At 38.9% G+C, this 15555-nt stretch overlaps 1 pseudogene; it reads left to right on the forward strand.

The window, feature by feature from the left end:
- On the forward strand, nt 1–12393 carry LOC122738670 (annotated as a pseudogene).
- The last annotated feature ends 3162 nt before the right edge of the window (nt 12394–15555 follow it).

Genomic DNA, 15555 nt, shown 5'->3' on the forward strand with positions numbered 1-15555 from the left:
ATGGGGCCTGGTAAGGAAAGCTCATGAAGAGTACTCCAGTAGAGGAAGAGGCAATGAACCTGCAAGAGGAGGTCCCACACCAGGGCACTCCAAGGGGAAGAGGTACCAACTGACAGCTTTGTACTTACTACCCAGTTCTAGTCACAGATCCTGGCAGACGGAAGACAGCAACTATACCCAGGAGTTCAGAAATAAATAGTAGTGGGATAGCTCAGATCTCTGGAACAGGAACCCTTAAGACACTGTGGTAAAAATTATTTGTGGTAAAGATTAATATCGGAAGTTTTAGCTGAATCATTTCGGAGATTGCACATGCTACTGAAGCGGCTTTTGAAGGACCTCCCTTTTGGGGAGGAGAACACGAGGAACTTCTGGGATGCCAACTTAAAAGTGAGGGCAGGAACGGAAGTTCTCTTTCTCTCTGGCGGTGAATTTAGCAGTGGCGGAGCAGGATCGAAAGGAGCGCACATGGTTTGGTGTTCCGTCTTTTCAGGAGTTCATGGTCTGGTGGGCAGTTTGGGATTCGGTGAATTTTATAAAGGAATAGACTAAGCTTAGATCTAAGATTATTCATTTGTATTTCTCCTTCCTTATTTCCCTAATTGGTTTCAGCTCTTGTTGTCTAATTAATTCCCAAGCAATTAAAAAACAAAAAACAAAAACTGATCCCTCACAAATTAAAGCTCAGTGGCTCCTTTTTCTTATTGGTCTGTGAGATATCTATCTATATATATATATATCTATATCTATATATCTATCTATATCTCTCTCTATATATATGTATGGGGAAAGTTTAAAGGGGGAGATTAATGCTCCATATATCCAATTTGGCTCTCACAACACTAACCCAGAAGAAGAAAGTGACTCCAAAATATCTACAAGCAGAGCCTCAGAGAAAAACACAACTTGGGCACAAATTCAACTAGAATTCCTAGACAGGACAATGCAAGAGTTTTAAAAATGTTTTTATAAATGAAATGAGGGTGCTTGAGAGAGAAAAATGGAAAAGAAATGGAACCCATGGAAAAAAATAATTAGAAAGAATTAACAGCTTGGCACAAGAGGAACAGGATCTTGCCCAAGAAACAAACTCCTTGACATTCAGAAAGGACTAAATAAAAGCTGAGAAAAAAATTAAGTCAAAAGACAAAAAGATAGAAAATAAGAAGAAAATATAAGGAATCTCAATAAAAACAACTGACCTGAAAAACAGATCAATGAGAAAAAACTAAAAGTCACTGCAATATGAGAATGACCAAAAAAAATATATACTAAAGAAAAAGGACCCAGACAACCTATTTCAAGAAATCTTTCTTTTTTTTTTTAATTTTAATTTTTTATTATTTTTTAGTGAGGCATTTGGGGTTAAGTGACTTGCCCAGGGTCACACAGCTAGTAAGTGTTAAGTGTCTGAGGCCGGATTTGAACTCAGGTACTCCTGACTCCAGGGCCAGTGCTCTATCCACTGTGCCACCTAGCTGCCCCTCAAGAAATCTTAAAAGAAAACTTCCCAGATTTCTAAGAACCAGAGATCAAAGTGGAAATAAAAAAGATCCACCAGCCACATATAGAAAGAAACCCCAATGTGAAAACTCCCAGAAACATAGCCAAAATCCAAAGCTTCCAGATTAAAGAAAAAATATTGCTAGCTGCCAGAACGAGTTTTACCAAGGACCACAGTCATAATCACAAATGATTTAGCATCTACCACTATAAAAAAGTAGAGAACTTGAAATCTGATATTCCAGGAGGCAAAGGATATAAAATTACAGCCAAGAATAAATCACCCAGCAATACTGAGCATAGTATAATACTATGGAAGAAAAAATGTACCTTAAATGAAATAGAGAACCTTCCAAGCATTTCTGATGAAAAGGTCAGAGTCACACAGACACTTTGAAGTTCAAATACAGGAGACTTTGACAACTGCATAGTTAACCATTTCATTGCTGAATTCAAGCAAAAACACAAGAAGAACATCAATGAGAACACCTGCTGTGCACCAACTGTGTACCCTTTGTGAACATGCAAAGTGTACCCTTTCTTCCAGTGCCCAGGTCAGTATTGAAAATAATTCCCTCTAGGAAAGTATTGGCTTCTATTCATTTATCACACATGCACATTTTGAAAGGCTGAATGACTTCATCCATGGCACAGTAGACCCCACTGAAAAGGCCCTAAGGGATAACAAACCAGTTAAGTCACAGATTCATGACATCATTTTGGCGGTTGGTTCCACCCCTATCCCCTAGATCCAGAAACTTCTACAGGACTTCTTCACTGACAAGGAGCTCAACAAGAATATCAATCCCGATAATGCCTATGGTGCAGCTGTCCAGGCTGTGCCATCTTGTCTGGAGAGAAATCTAAGATTGTTGGACATCACTTTTCTTTACTTTGGTACTAAAACTGTTGGTGGAGTTATGACAGTTCTGATCAAATGCAGTACCACCTTCCCTACCAAGCAGACACAGACCTTTATCACCTACTCATACAGACAGCCTGGTGTGTTTATTCAGATTATAAAGGTGAGAAAGCACTAACAAAGGATAACAACCTGCTTAGCAGTTGAAGTTCACAGGAATCCCCTCTGCCCTCAGGGATATTTCTCAGATTGAAGTAACATAGGCATTGATGCAAATGGAATCCTTAATATGTCTTTTTTGTTTGCTTTGTTTTATTTTTTTTGCAGGGGCAATGAGGGTTAAGTGACTTGCCTAGGGTCCCACAGCTAATAAGTGTCAAGTGTCTAAGGCTGCATTTGAACTCAGGTCCTCCTGAATTCAGGTCTGGTGCTTTATCCACTGCGCCACCTAGTTGCCCCACTTAATATGTCTTAATAAAAACATAGGCAAGGAGAATAAGATTACCATCACCAATAACAAAAGTCATCTGAGCAAAGAAGACATTGAATATATCTATGGTCTAAGAAACTAAGAAATACAAGACTGGAGATGAGAAGCAGAGAAACAAGTTGTCTTTCAATAAGTCACTTTCAACACTCATAATAGTTCTCATAAGATGTACAACGTCACCTTCTTTCTTTGTTGCATAGATTCTTCATAGAACCTCACAGATCACAGATAAAACCTCTTCCCTGACTCCATAGGACAAGACATCTCACACCAAGACATTTTCTCAACTGAACTCCAAACTTCCAGCCTAACCTCTTTTCTTCAACATTTTATGTATGCCCTTTGCTATATTAACAATATCTGTAGACTCTGTGAGAGATGCATTAAAAAATAAACAAACATGTACTTATACATACAGATTTCTCCTCTAATAAAATGTAAGCTACTTGAGAGTAGGGAGTATTCATTATCTAACATGACTGGCAAATTATTTTTGTTAAATAAGTGCTTGCCCAATAATTAAGAAATATAGTTTGACTCTGGTCCCCATCACCATTCTCCAGTACCCTGAGAGGATAAGGGAGTCTCCTCTCTGCCACTGGCTCAAGCCCCCACCAACTATGTTGCCCCATTTTAAGGGACCAGTAGTAACTAGCACTCTGGTTACATTTAACCACTTAACATTCGGATTAGTTTTTACAAAGGGACATTTACCAAGCTCAGTTCCTGGGGATAGAGTCAAGATGGTGGCAGAGAGGCAGCAATCCATCTTTGTATCCCCAAGTGCGTAGCACAGTGCCTGACACATAGCAGCTGCTTAATAAGTGTTTAATGACACAAAATTCCCAATGTATTGTTAAAGCTAAAATTCTAGCTAGTCTGTCTAAAATATCTAATGAGCGGTCACCAATAAATTATAAGCTTTAGCAAGAGTTAGACTTTTAAGCATTTATTAAGGAGAATAAGAATTTGGTAAAGAGAGAGAGAAAGGCCTACATTCATCTATCTATTAAAGGGAGAGTGCATTTCTCACTCCCTTTTCCACCAGAGTCCTCAGGAAAGAGCGTGAGTCAGAGTGCCAGGCTCCCCACTTCTTCCTCCCACAAGCAAACATCACTTCCTGATGCCAAAGAAAAGACTCCTGGTCTTGCCCTCAAAGACCTTCACTTCATGGCACAGCTTTTCTATAGTAAGTCTCCAGCAGGTGGCGTCATTCCAATCGTTACAGTATTCTTTCCTAAAGAGTAAAGGAGGGGGCCAAGATGGCGGAGAGAAGCTAGGAAGTTCCTGAGCTTTCCCGTATTTCCCTCAAAAACAACATTAAGGGGCAGCTAGGTGGTGCAGTGGATAGAGCACCGGCCCTGGAGTCAGGAGTACCTGAGTTCAAATCCAGCCTCAGATACTTAACACTTACTAGCTGTGTGACCCTGGGCAAGTCACTTAACCCCAATTGCCTCACTAAAAAAAAACCAACCCCTCCCCCCCCAAAAAAACAACATTAAATCAAGCCTCTAAATAGATTCTGGAACTACAGAACCTACAAAAAGAGAGCAAAATCCTGCTATGTGAGATAATTTAGAAGACTTCAGAAAAGGTCTGTCTCACCTGAGGTAAAAGGGGAGGGCGGCTCACCTCAGTAAAGCTCAGCTCAGCGTGGCTTAGCACCACTCATTTCAGCTGACAGATCACCTTAGCAAAGCTCGGCTCAGTAGCATCTCAACACTGTTGCAACTTGACACAGCCAAGAGTGGGGCCCGCCAAGAGTGGGGCCCGCCAAGAGTGGGGCCCGCCAAGAGTGGGGCCCGCCAAGAGTGGGGCCCGCCAAGAGTGGGGCCGCTGAGAGCAGTAAGAAGCTTGCAACCATGAACCCTGTGCCCCAGGAGCAGACTTCAACTTGATAAGTTTAAAAATAGCCTACAACATGAGCAAGAAACAAAAAAGGACCTTTACCATTGACAACTTCTATGGTGAAAGGGAAGACCAAAACAAATGCAGATGAGTTAGTCAAAACACCCACAAGTGAAGACTCAAGAGGGAAGATGATCTTGTCTCAAGACCAAAAAGCCATCTTTGAAGAGCTCAAAAAGGCTTTTAAAAATCAAATAAGAGAGGTAGAAGAAAAAATGGAAAAAAGAAATAAGAGAAATGAGAGTTACACTGCAAAAAGAAGCACAAAAAATGACTGAGGAAAACAATTCCTTAAAAAAATACAATTGGCCAAATGAGAGAAAAGATTAGCCAAACAGAAAAAGAAGTGCAAAAGCTTAGTGTAGAAGATAAGGCCTTAAAAATTAAAATTGAGCAGATGGAAGCAGATAATTCCATGAGACAACAAGAATCTGATGAGCAGAATCAAAAGACTGAAAAAATAGAAGAAAATGTGAAATACCTCATTGAAAAAACAACTGACCTGGAAAATAGGCCCAGGAGAGATAACCTGAGAATTATTGGACTACCCGAAAGCCATGATCAAGAAAAGAGTCTAGTCATCATATTCTAGGAAATTATTATGGAGAACTGCCCTGAAATTGTAGAAGCTGAGGATAAAATCATCATTGAAGGAATTCACTGAACACCTCCTGAAAGAGACCCCAAAAGGAACACTTCAAGGAATATAGCAGCCAAACTCCAGAATTATCAGGTGAAGGAGAAAATACTCCAAGCAGCCAGAAAGAAACCATTTAAATACCATGGAGCCACAGTCAGGATTGCACAGGACCGGGCAGCTTCAACATTAAAGGATCACAGGGCTTGGAATATGATATACAGGAAGGCAAAGGAGCTTGGATTACAACCCAGGATCAACTACCCAGCAAAACTGATCATTCTCTTTCAGAGGAAAAGATGGACATTCAATAAACTAGGGGACTTCCAAGGCTTCCTGAGAAAAAGACCAGACATGAACAGAAAATTTGATCTCCAAATACAAGACTCTAGAGAAATATAAAGAGGTAAACAAGGAGGAGAAAAGGGTTGTTCAATGATGTTAAACTGCTTGAGTCCATATGAGGGAGGATAATACTTTCAACTCTTGAGATCTGTATCTCAGTAAAGGTATTGTTATTAAATCAACTTTGATGTGATGATATAAAGAAACTTAAGGGACAGAATAAAAGAAGACTAGAGGGAGGAGAGGAAGGGAGAGGTGGAATGGGGCTAATTATATCAAAGGATGAGGCACAAAAAGAAACCATTACAACAGAGGGGAAGAAGGGAGGGGTGGGCATTGTTGCAACCTTACTCTCATCAGACTTGGTTCAGGGAGGAAATAAAATACACTCCCATTTGTATAAAGAAACTTAGCTTACTCTTTAAGGAAACAAAAGGGGAAGGGGGAAAAGGGAGGTATTGATAGAAGGGAGGGCACAAGTGGGGGGAAAAGGGGCAAGAAAAAGAAGGGCAGCTGATAAAAGGGAGGGCAGATTGAGGGAGGCAGTGGTCAGAAGCAAAACAGTGGGCAAGTGGAATAGGGGGGAAAAAAGAGTACAAAGGGGAAAAGAAGATGGAGGGAAATAAACAGTTAATAATTTTAACTGTGAATGTGAATGGGATGAACTCTCCCTTAAAATGGAAGCGAATTGCAGAGTGGATTAAAAACCAGAATCCTACAATATGCTGTTTATAAGAAACACATTTGAAGCAGAGAGATACACACAGAGTAAAGGTAAAAGGCTGGAGCAGAATATATCATGTATCAGCTAAAGTCAAAAAAGCAGGGGTAGCAATCCTTATCTCAGACAAAGCAAAGGCAAAAATAGATCTAATTAAAAGACATAAGGAGGGGCAGCTAGGTGGCTCAGTGGATAAAGCATCGGTCCTGGATTCAGGAGGACCTGAGTTCAAATCCGGCCTCAGACACTTGCCACTTACTAGCTGTGTGACCCTGGGCAAGTCACTTAACCCTCATTGCCCCACCAAAAAAAAAAAAAAAAAAAGAGAGAGATAAAGAAGGAAACTATATCTTGCTAAAAGGTACTATAGATAATGAAGTAACATCAATATTAAACATGTATGCGCCAAGTGGTATAGCATCCAAATTCTTAGAGAAGAAGTTAAACGAGTTACAAGAGGAATTAGACAGTAATACTATACTAGTGGGGTATCTGAATCTTCCCCTCTCAGAATTAGATAAATCTAGCCACAAAATAAATAAGAAAGAAGTGAAAGAGGTGAATAGAATACTAGAAAAGTTAGACATGATAGATGTCTGCAGAAAATTGAATGGGGATAGAAAGGAATATACCTTTTTCTCAGCAGTACATGGCACATTTTCAAAAATTGACCATGTATTGGGGCACAAAAACATCATAGTCAAATGTAGAAAGGCAGAAATAGTAAATGCATCCTTCTCAGATCATGATGCAATAAAAATTACATGTAATAAAGAGCCATGAAAAGGTAGACTGAAAATCAATTGGAAACTAAATAATTTCATTCTAAAAAATGAGTGGGTCAAACAACAAATCATAGAAACAAACAATAACTTTATCCAAGAGAATGACAATAATGAGACAATATACCAAAATCTATGGGATACAGTCAAAGCGGTGCTTAGGGGAAATTTTATAGCTCTAACTGCTTACATGAATAAAAAAGAAAAAGAGGAGGTCAATGAATTGGGCATGCAACTTAAAAAGCTAGAAAAAGAACAAATTAGAAATCCCCAATTAAATACTAAATTAGAAATCCTGTGAAAATTAAAGGAGAAATTAATAAAATTGAAAGCAAGAAAACTATAGAATCAATCAATAAAACTAAGAGCTGGTTTTGTGAAAAAAAACAAAACACAATAAAAATAGATAAACCACTGGTTAATTTGATTTAAAAAAAAAGAAAGGAGAAAACCAAATTACCAGTATCAAAAATGAAAAGGGTAATCTTACCACCAATGAAGTGGAAATTAAAGCAATAATTAGGAACTATTTTGCCCAACTGTATACCAATAAATTTAACAATCTAAATGGAATGGAAAAATATTTATAAAAATACAAACTGCCCAGGTTAACTGAAGAGGAAATAAAATCCTTAAATAAGCCCATATTAGAAAAAGAAATTGAACAAACCATTAATGAACTCCCTAAGAAAAAATCCCCAGGGCCAGATGGGTTTACAGGTGAATTCTACCAAACATTTAAAGAACAATTAATTCCAAGATTATACAAATTATTTGGAAAAATAGGTGAAGAAGGAGTTCTACCAAATTCGTTTTATGACACAAATATGGTGGTGATACCAAAACCAGGCAGAGACAAAACAGAGAAAGAAAATTATAGACCAATTTCCCTAATGAATATCGATGCTAAAATCTTAAATAAGATATTAGCAAGGAGATTACAACAAGTGATCACCAGGATAATACACTATGACCAGGTGGGATTTATACCAGGAATGCAGGGCTGGTTCAACATTAGGAAAACTATCAACATAATCAACCACATCAATAAGAAAACTAACCAAAATCATATGATTATCTCAATAGATGCATAGAAAACTTTGACAAAATACAGCATCCATTCCTAATAAAAACACTAGAGAGTTTAGGAATAGGTGGCGCTTTCCTTAAAATAATAAGCAGTATCTACCTAAAACCATCAGCAAGCATTATATGTAATGGAGATAAGTTAGAGGCATTCCCAATAAGATCAGGGGTGAAACAGGGATGTCCATTATCACCTCTATTATTTAATATTGTACTAGAAATGTTAGCTTTAGCACTCAGAGAAGAAAAAGAAATTAAGGGAATTAGAATAGGCAAGGAGGAAACAAAACTGTCACTCTTTGCAGATGATATGATGGTATACATAGAGAATCCTGGAGAATCAACTCAAAAATTACTGGAAACAATTAACAACTTTAACAAAGTAGCAGGATATAAAATAAATCCACATAAATCATCAGCATTTCTATACATGACCAACAAAGTTCAGCAGCAAGAGATAGAAAGAGAAATTCCATTTAAAGTAATGGTAGATAATATAAAATACTTAGCAGTCTACTTGCCAAGACAAACCCAGGAACTCTATGAACACAATTACCAAACACTTTTCACACAAATCAAATCAGATCTAAAAAATTGGAAAGATATCAATTGCTCATGAATAGGCCAAGCTAATATAATAAAAATTACAATTCTACCAAAATTAAGGTACTTATTCACTGCCATACCAATCAGACTACCTAAAAATTATTTTATAGAGCTAGAAAAAATAATAACATAATTCATCTGGAAAAGCAAAAAGTCAAGAATATCAAGGGAAATAATAATAAAAAAAATGCACAGGAAGGTGGGTTAGCTGTACCAAATCTGGAGCTCTACTATAAAGTGACAGTCATCAAAACTATCTGGTCCTGACTAAGAAATAGAGTGGAGGACTAATGGAATAGGCTAGGCACAGGAGACACAGTAGTAAATGACATTAGTAATGTACTGTTTGATAAACCCCAAGACCCCAGCTTCTGGGATAGGAATTCAGTATTTGACAAAAATTACTGGGAAAACTGGAAGATAGTATGGCAAAAATTAGGCATAAACCAACATCCGACACCTTATACTAAAATAAGGTCAAAATGGATACATGATTTAGACATAAGAGGTGATACCATAGGTAAATAAGGAGAAAAAGGAATAGTCTACCTTTCAGATCTTTGGAAAGGAGAGCAGTTTATGACCAAACAAGAGAGACAGGATATTATGAAATGCAAAATGGATGACTTTGATTACATTAAATTAAAAAGGTTTTGTACAAACAGAATCAATGCATCCAAAATTAGAAGGGAGGCAGAAAGCTGGGAAATAATTTTTATGGCCAGTACTTCTGATAAAGGCCTCATTTCTAAAATATATAGGGAACTATATCAAATTTATGTGAATCCAAGTCATTCCTCAATTGAGAAATGGTCAAAGGATATGAACAGGCAGTTTTGTGATGAAGAAATCAAAGCTATTTATTGCCATATGAAAAAATGCTCTAAATCACTATTGATTAGAGAGATGCAAATTAAAACAACTCTAAGGTACTACCTGACACCTATCAGATTGGCTAATATGACAAAAAAGGAAAATAATAAATGTTGGAGAAGCTGTGGAAAAATTGGAACACTAATGCATTGTTGGTGGAGCTGTGAACTGATCCAACCATTCTGGAGAGCAATTTGGAATTATGCCCAAAGGGCTATAAAGCTGTGCACACCCTTTGACCCAGCAATAACACTCTTGGGTCTTTTCCCCAAAGAGATCATAAAAAAGGGAAAAGAACCCACATGTACAAAAATATTTATAGTTGCTCTTTTTGTGGTGGCAAGGAATTGAAAATTGAGGGGATGTCCATCAATTGGGGAATGGCTGAACAAGTTGTGGTATATGAATGTAATGGAATTCTATTGTGCTGTAAGAAATGATGAGCAGGCGGATTTCAGAGAAACCTGGAAGGACTTGCATGAACTGATGATGAGTGAGATGAGCAGAACCAGGAGAACATTGTACACAGTATCATCAACATTATGTGTTGATCAACTGTGATAAGACTAGATTCTCCTCACCAATCCAATGGAACAGGAATGTTCCAAAGGACTCATGATGGAAAAGGCTCTCCAAATCCAGGAAAAAAAAAACAAAAAAGGAAATGTGGAATATGGATGCTGATTGGACCATACTATTTCTTTTATTTTTGATGCTATTGGTTTTCTGACTTGAGGTTTTTCCTTTGTGCTCTGATCCTTCTCGTATAACATGACTAATGAAGAAATATGTTTAATGTTATTATGTATATATAACCTATATCAGATTGCCTGCTATCAAGGGGAGGAGGGAGGGAGCTGAGGGAGGGGAGGGAGGGAGAAAAATTTGAAATTGGAAATCTTATATAAACAAATGTTGAAAACTATTTCTACATGTAACTGGAAAATAATAAAATACTTTTATTTAAAGAGAAAAAAAGAGTAAAGGAGGGGGCAGCTAGGTGGTGCAGTGGATAAAGCACCAGCCCTGGATTCAGGAGGACCTGAGTTCAAATACAGCCTCACACACTTCACACTTACTAGTTGTGTGACCCTGGGCAAGTCACTTAACCCTCATTGCCAACCCCCCCCCCAAAAAAAAAAAGTTAAAAAAAAAGAATAAAGGAGATTTCTCTTTCAATAAGGTTCTACTTTTTCTACTACAAATTGTCTCAGTAGGTCCTGATCAAAGTCAACTCTTAAGCATTATTCAACCATAGAATAATGAAACAGGAACAAAACCCGCTTAAAAGTTCGGTAGGGCTTAGGGAATCATTCTCTCCCCAGCTATGACTAAGATAACAGTTCTACAAAGAACGCTCCTCTAAAATTGACAGCAGTGTCCAATATCTTGACTCAAGGACTATCCTATAGACCAGTTCTCTCCTTCCCCCAACTCTCACTCCATGACTAACTCATTATACAGTTCTCTAAATAATGATTACAGTCAGTGAGGGGACCTAGTGGATAGAGTGCCAGGCCTGGAGTCAGGAAAACTCTTCTTCTTGAATTCAAATTTGGCCTCAGATACTTACTAGCTTTGCGACATTGGGCAAGCCACTTAACCCTGTTTGCCTCAGTTTCCTCATCTGTAAATGAGCTAGAGAAAGAAATGGCAAACCACTCCAGCATCTTTACCAAGAAAACCCCAAATGAGGTCACAGAGAGTCAAACACAACTGAAAAATGACTGAATAACAAAAACAAAAAATAACTGACATAAATCTCTGCCATACAAAATATCATTCTATCACAACTTGAATTTATATCCAATATAGAGGTACTATAGTTGGGCCCACAGAACCTGGAGTCTTACATCTTTTTTTTTTTTTTTTGCAGGGCAATGAGGGTTAAGTGACTTGCCCAGGGTCGAACCACCTATGGAATCTTACATCTTGTAGCCATTGAAGTTTGTGACTTGAGTTCAGATCAAATCCCCTATTTCAGTTACTCTGGGTATAATTTTCCCTTAAACAAAAATTATGGCAAGTCTAGGATTTCCTAAAAATGAAAGGGATAGGGGAAGATAACAAAAGTATTCACTATATGATCATGATATGAATTGTACAAGGGTCAGTATTTCATTCCTTAATAAAAAAGAGATGCTAAGCATTAAAGCATCATAACACATGAATAGAACTAATAGGATTAACAAGCTTCAGTAACCTAAGTTATAACTATGGTTATAATGAGTCAGGAGGCTAATATTTAAGCTTTATCAGAACATGAAGCAGTTTTACCAGACTGCTAATCAGGGTACTTCACCCCAGCAGAACTTCAATCCAATAGCTGAGCCTGATCTTTCCAGTAGCTGTCTTCTCTCATGCAGAAGCTTCCCCTGCCATTATCCACTAATCACTACCACTTCTGCAGGCCTCCCAGTACCTTTAAGTCTTTTGGAATGCATAAGGTTACCACTAGTTCTGGACACGTCCATGTGGAGAATTTATTCAGATGAGCACAAAGAGGCAGGAAAAAGAAGCCAAAAGCCCATGTACTTGAGCCCACGCTCCAAGAAGGGAGCAGTAGAAGGCATGCCATGATACTAGAACAACAACGATGTTTATATAGCACCTTACTATGTGCCAGGACTGTGCTAAGCACTTCACAATTATTATATAGCCTTAGGAGCTAGGTGCTATTATTGTCAAACTAAGGCAAACCAAGGTTAAGTAACTTGCTCAGGGTCACACAAAAAAAAAATGTCTAAGGCTGGATTTGAATTCAGTTCCTGACTTCAGACCTGTACCAACCTGTTCCACCCCTCATTGGAAGCACAAGTCACTTGGAGAGTTACAGTCAAGAGAATTAAGCCTAAAGCTGTATCTTTTTTTAAAAGGTCCACTGAGTCATCAGTTTCAGCTCTAGCCAATCAATCAGGGGACTCGTTGCTCCCATTGTAAGCCCCTCAGTGATGAGCTCCAAAGCTCCCACAGGGTCTTTGGGAACAATGCACATAATACCTGAGCACATAATAATCTGTGGAATGACACAGGAAAGGAGCTCAAAGCAACACGGCATGGCTAGATCAGGGCAAGCTTTAGAGTCAGTCAAATGCCAGCTCAGGTCACACTACCCGTGTGACCTTGGGCCAGTCATATACATCTCAGAGCCTCATTTTCCTCTTGTACAAAAGAAGAGTAAGGAACTAGATGGCATCTGGGGTCCCTAGCTTTAAATCTACAATTCTATGATTTCCTTTCTTGAGTTCTCAGCTTCCTCAACTATAAAATGAAGGGGACAGAAATGGACGACCTCTAAAATCCATCCCAGTTCTGAATCTCAGAGACTATAAGAACAAATAAGTCATGTGTTATTTGCTTGTCAACCATTATTTCTCATTTTAATGAGAAAAAAATCACTACCATCTCCAGCCTATTTCCATAGGAAACCAGAAGCAAAAACTGGGTAGGAAAGATCAAGGCAGGACCTGGTCATAGAGCAAAGTGGGAGTAGAAGAGGTTATAAAGGGGCAGCTAGAAGGCGCAGTGGATAAAGCACCGGCCCTGGAGTCAGGAGGACCTGAGTTCAAATCCAGCCTCAGACACTTGACACTTACTAGCTGTGTGACCTCGGGCAAGTCACTTAACCCTCATTGCCCTGAGGGGGAAAAAGAAAAAAAAAAAAGAAGAGGTTATGAGTAGAAGCAGAAAATGAAATTCTCTGTTCTAGCTGCCCCAACCAAAACAGACATCATGGCCAACTCCTCTGCCCCGCCCCTCCAGGGTCAAAATGACTCTGATGCACAGACCTGCATCTCTGCCACCTCAGTGGTACCCACCCTCAGTGAGTGTCTGCCTTATATTTTACATTCTCTGTAGGTAGGACAGCACCTTAGAAAATCCATTTAGTCATCATCTCTTGGAGACAGCATGCAGTAATGAATAGAGCACAGGACCTGGAATCTGGAAGACCTGGATTCAAATCCTACTCCAGAGACTTATAAACTGTGTGGCCCTGAGTAAGTCACTTAACTTTTCTAGGCTTCAATTCTTCATCTGTAAAATAAGGGGACTGAACTTAATAGACTCTAAGGTGTACTTGTTTATTTTCCTTGCTACCTCCAGGAAGACTGTACCTAAAACAAAATTATTCTTCTGTTCAATAAAAATCCCAATTTTGCTATGGCATATAACTTTATTACAATGCAAAGAAAGGGGAGGGAGGAGAGGATGTTACAAAATGTAAGGGTATATGAACAGCTTCCCTGTTTCCCACCAATCATGTGTGTCAGCTGAGCACCTGGGGGCTTTGGGGATGAGAAGCCCCTGGCCGCTTCCAGCAGGACATGTATGACTCAGCTCTGAAGGACATGGATAATTGGTGGATGACAGAACTATTTTCTCATTGGCCCCTTAGCAGGAAGCATGGCCAGTCTCTCTCTTTCTGCCAGTCAAGCATGTGAGTGGCCTTTGCTCCTCTCTAACATAGGGACTACTCTCACATGGTATCTAGAGAAACTCAGCTAGATGAGTTTGAGGCTGGGCTTTTGACTGCCTCTTTTGCTTTGTGCAACTTTGCTTGATTGTAAGTAACAAAACATCAGGCTCAAGATAGGCCTGTCTCGGCTTGGAGATGAGCTTATGAGTCTGAGAAGCCTTAAGGGAGTGACTAAATGCTTAGTCACTGCTGGCTGTACTTAGGAGTTCCAGATACCTACTGCGGAGCTTCTTGGAAAAGACAGATAGATGATCAGTGGCCAGAGGAGCCCTAAACCCTGACCTACCTTGTCAAAAGGAAGTTTAGACACTACAGAGCCAATCAAAATAAAAAAAGAACCCTTTGTGTTCGGCATTTCTTGGTGTAGAGGAAATAAGTACCAGTCCCATAACTGATTTACATTGTACATTAATCCTTCCATTCCCCCTACTTTGACAAGACCCTAAAAGTGAAGCCAACCTAAGTTTCAAGTAAATCTTCCTATGGGGCTCCACAGTAGGTGTACGAGTCAAAGACAGAGAAAAGGAGTCTGACCCTTATTTTAACTGGTCAAATGCTCCTACAACTGAACCAGTTCACCTTGTACAAGGGTCCAGGGCAAATAATCATCATCTTAGTGGAAAGGGAAAGGGTGTAGTGCTCTAGCACCTTACGCCCAGCAGTGGTTTTAACCATTACATAAAAATAGACCCAGAAAAGAAAAAAATAATCTCTTTCTAAACAAGAGAAGGACCAAGACAATATCTCTTAAAGCCATAGTATACTCTATCGGAGGAGGTCATTTTTAATAACATCTGCAGAGATACCATGTTCTTATTTTATCACATTAGGCAATGGCTTCTTAATTGGTTTTCCTATGTCTGATTTTACCCCTCTTTAATCTATTCTCCATATCGATGTGAAACTTAAATTCCTAAAGCAAAGATCTGACCATGTCAATTTCCTGCTCAAGAAGTTTTTGTGGTTTCTTGTTGCCTCTCTTCAGGGGAGCTAAGTGGCATAGTGGATAAAGTGTCAAGCCTGGAGTCAGAACTCATTGTCCTGAGTTCAAATCCAGCCTCAGACACTTTTGCTAGCTGTGTGACTCTGGTCAAGTCACTTAACCCTATTTGCCTCAGTTTCCTCATCTGTTAAATGAACAGGAGAAGGAAATAACAAATCACACCAGTATCTTTGCCAAGAAAACCCCAAATGGAGTCACAAAGAGTAGGACACAACTAAAACAACTAAACAATAAAAATCGCCTCTAAGTCCAAGCTAAAATA

Source organism: Dromiciops gliroides, chromosome 2 (genome assembly GCF_019393635.1).
Source record: "Dromiciops gliroides isolate mDroGli1 chromosome 2, mDroGli1.pri, whole genome shotgun sequence".
Taxonomy (NCBI): domain Eukaryota; kingdom Metazoa; phylum Chordata; class Mammalia; order Microbiotheria; family Microbiotheriidae; genus Dromiciops; species Dromiciops gliroides.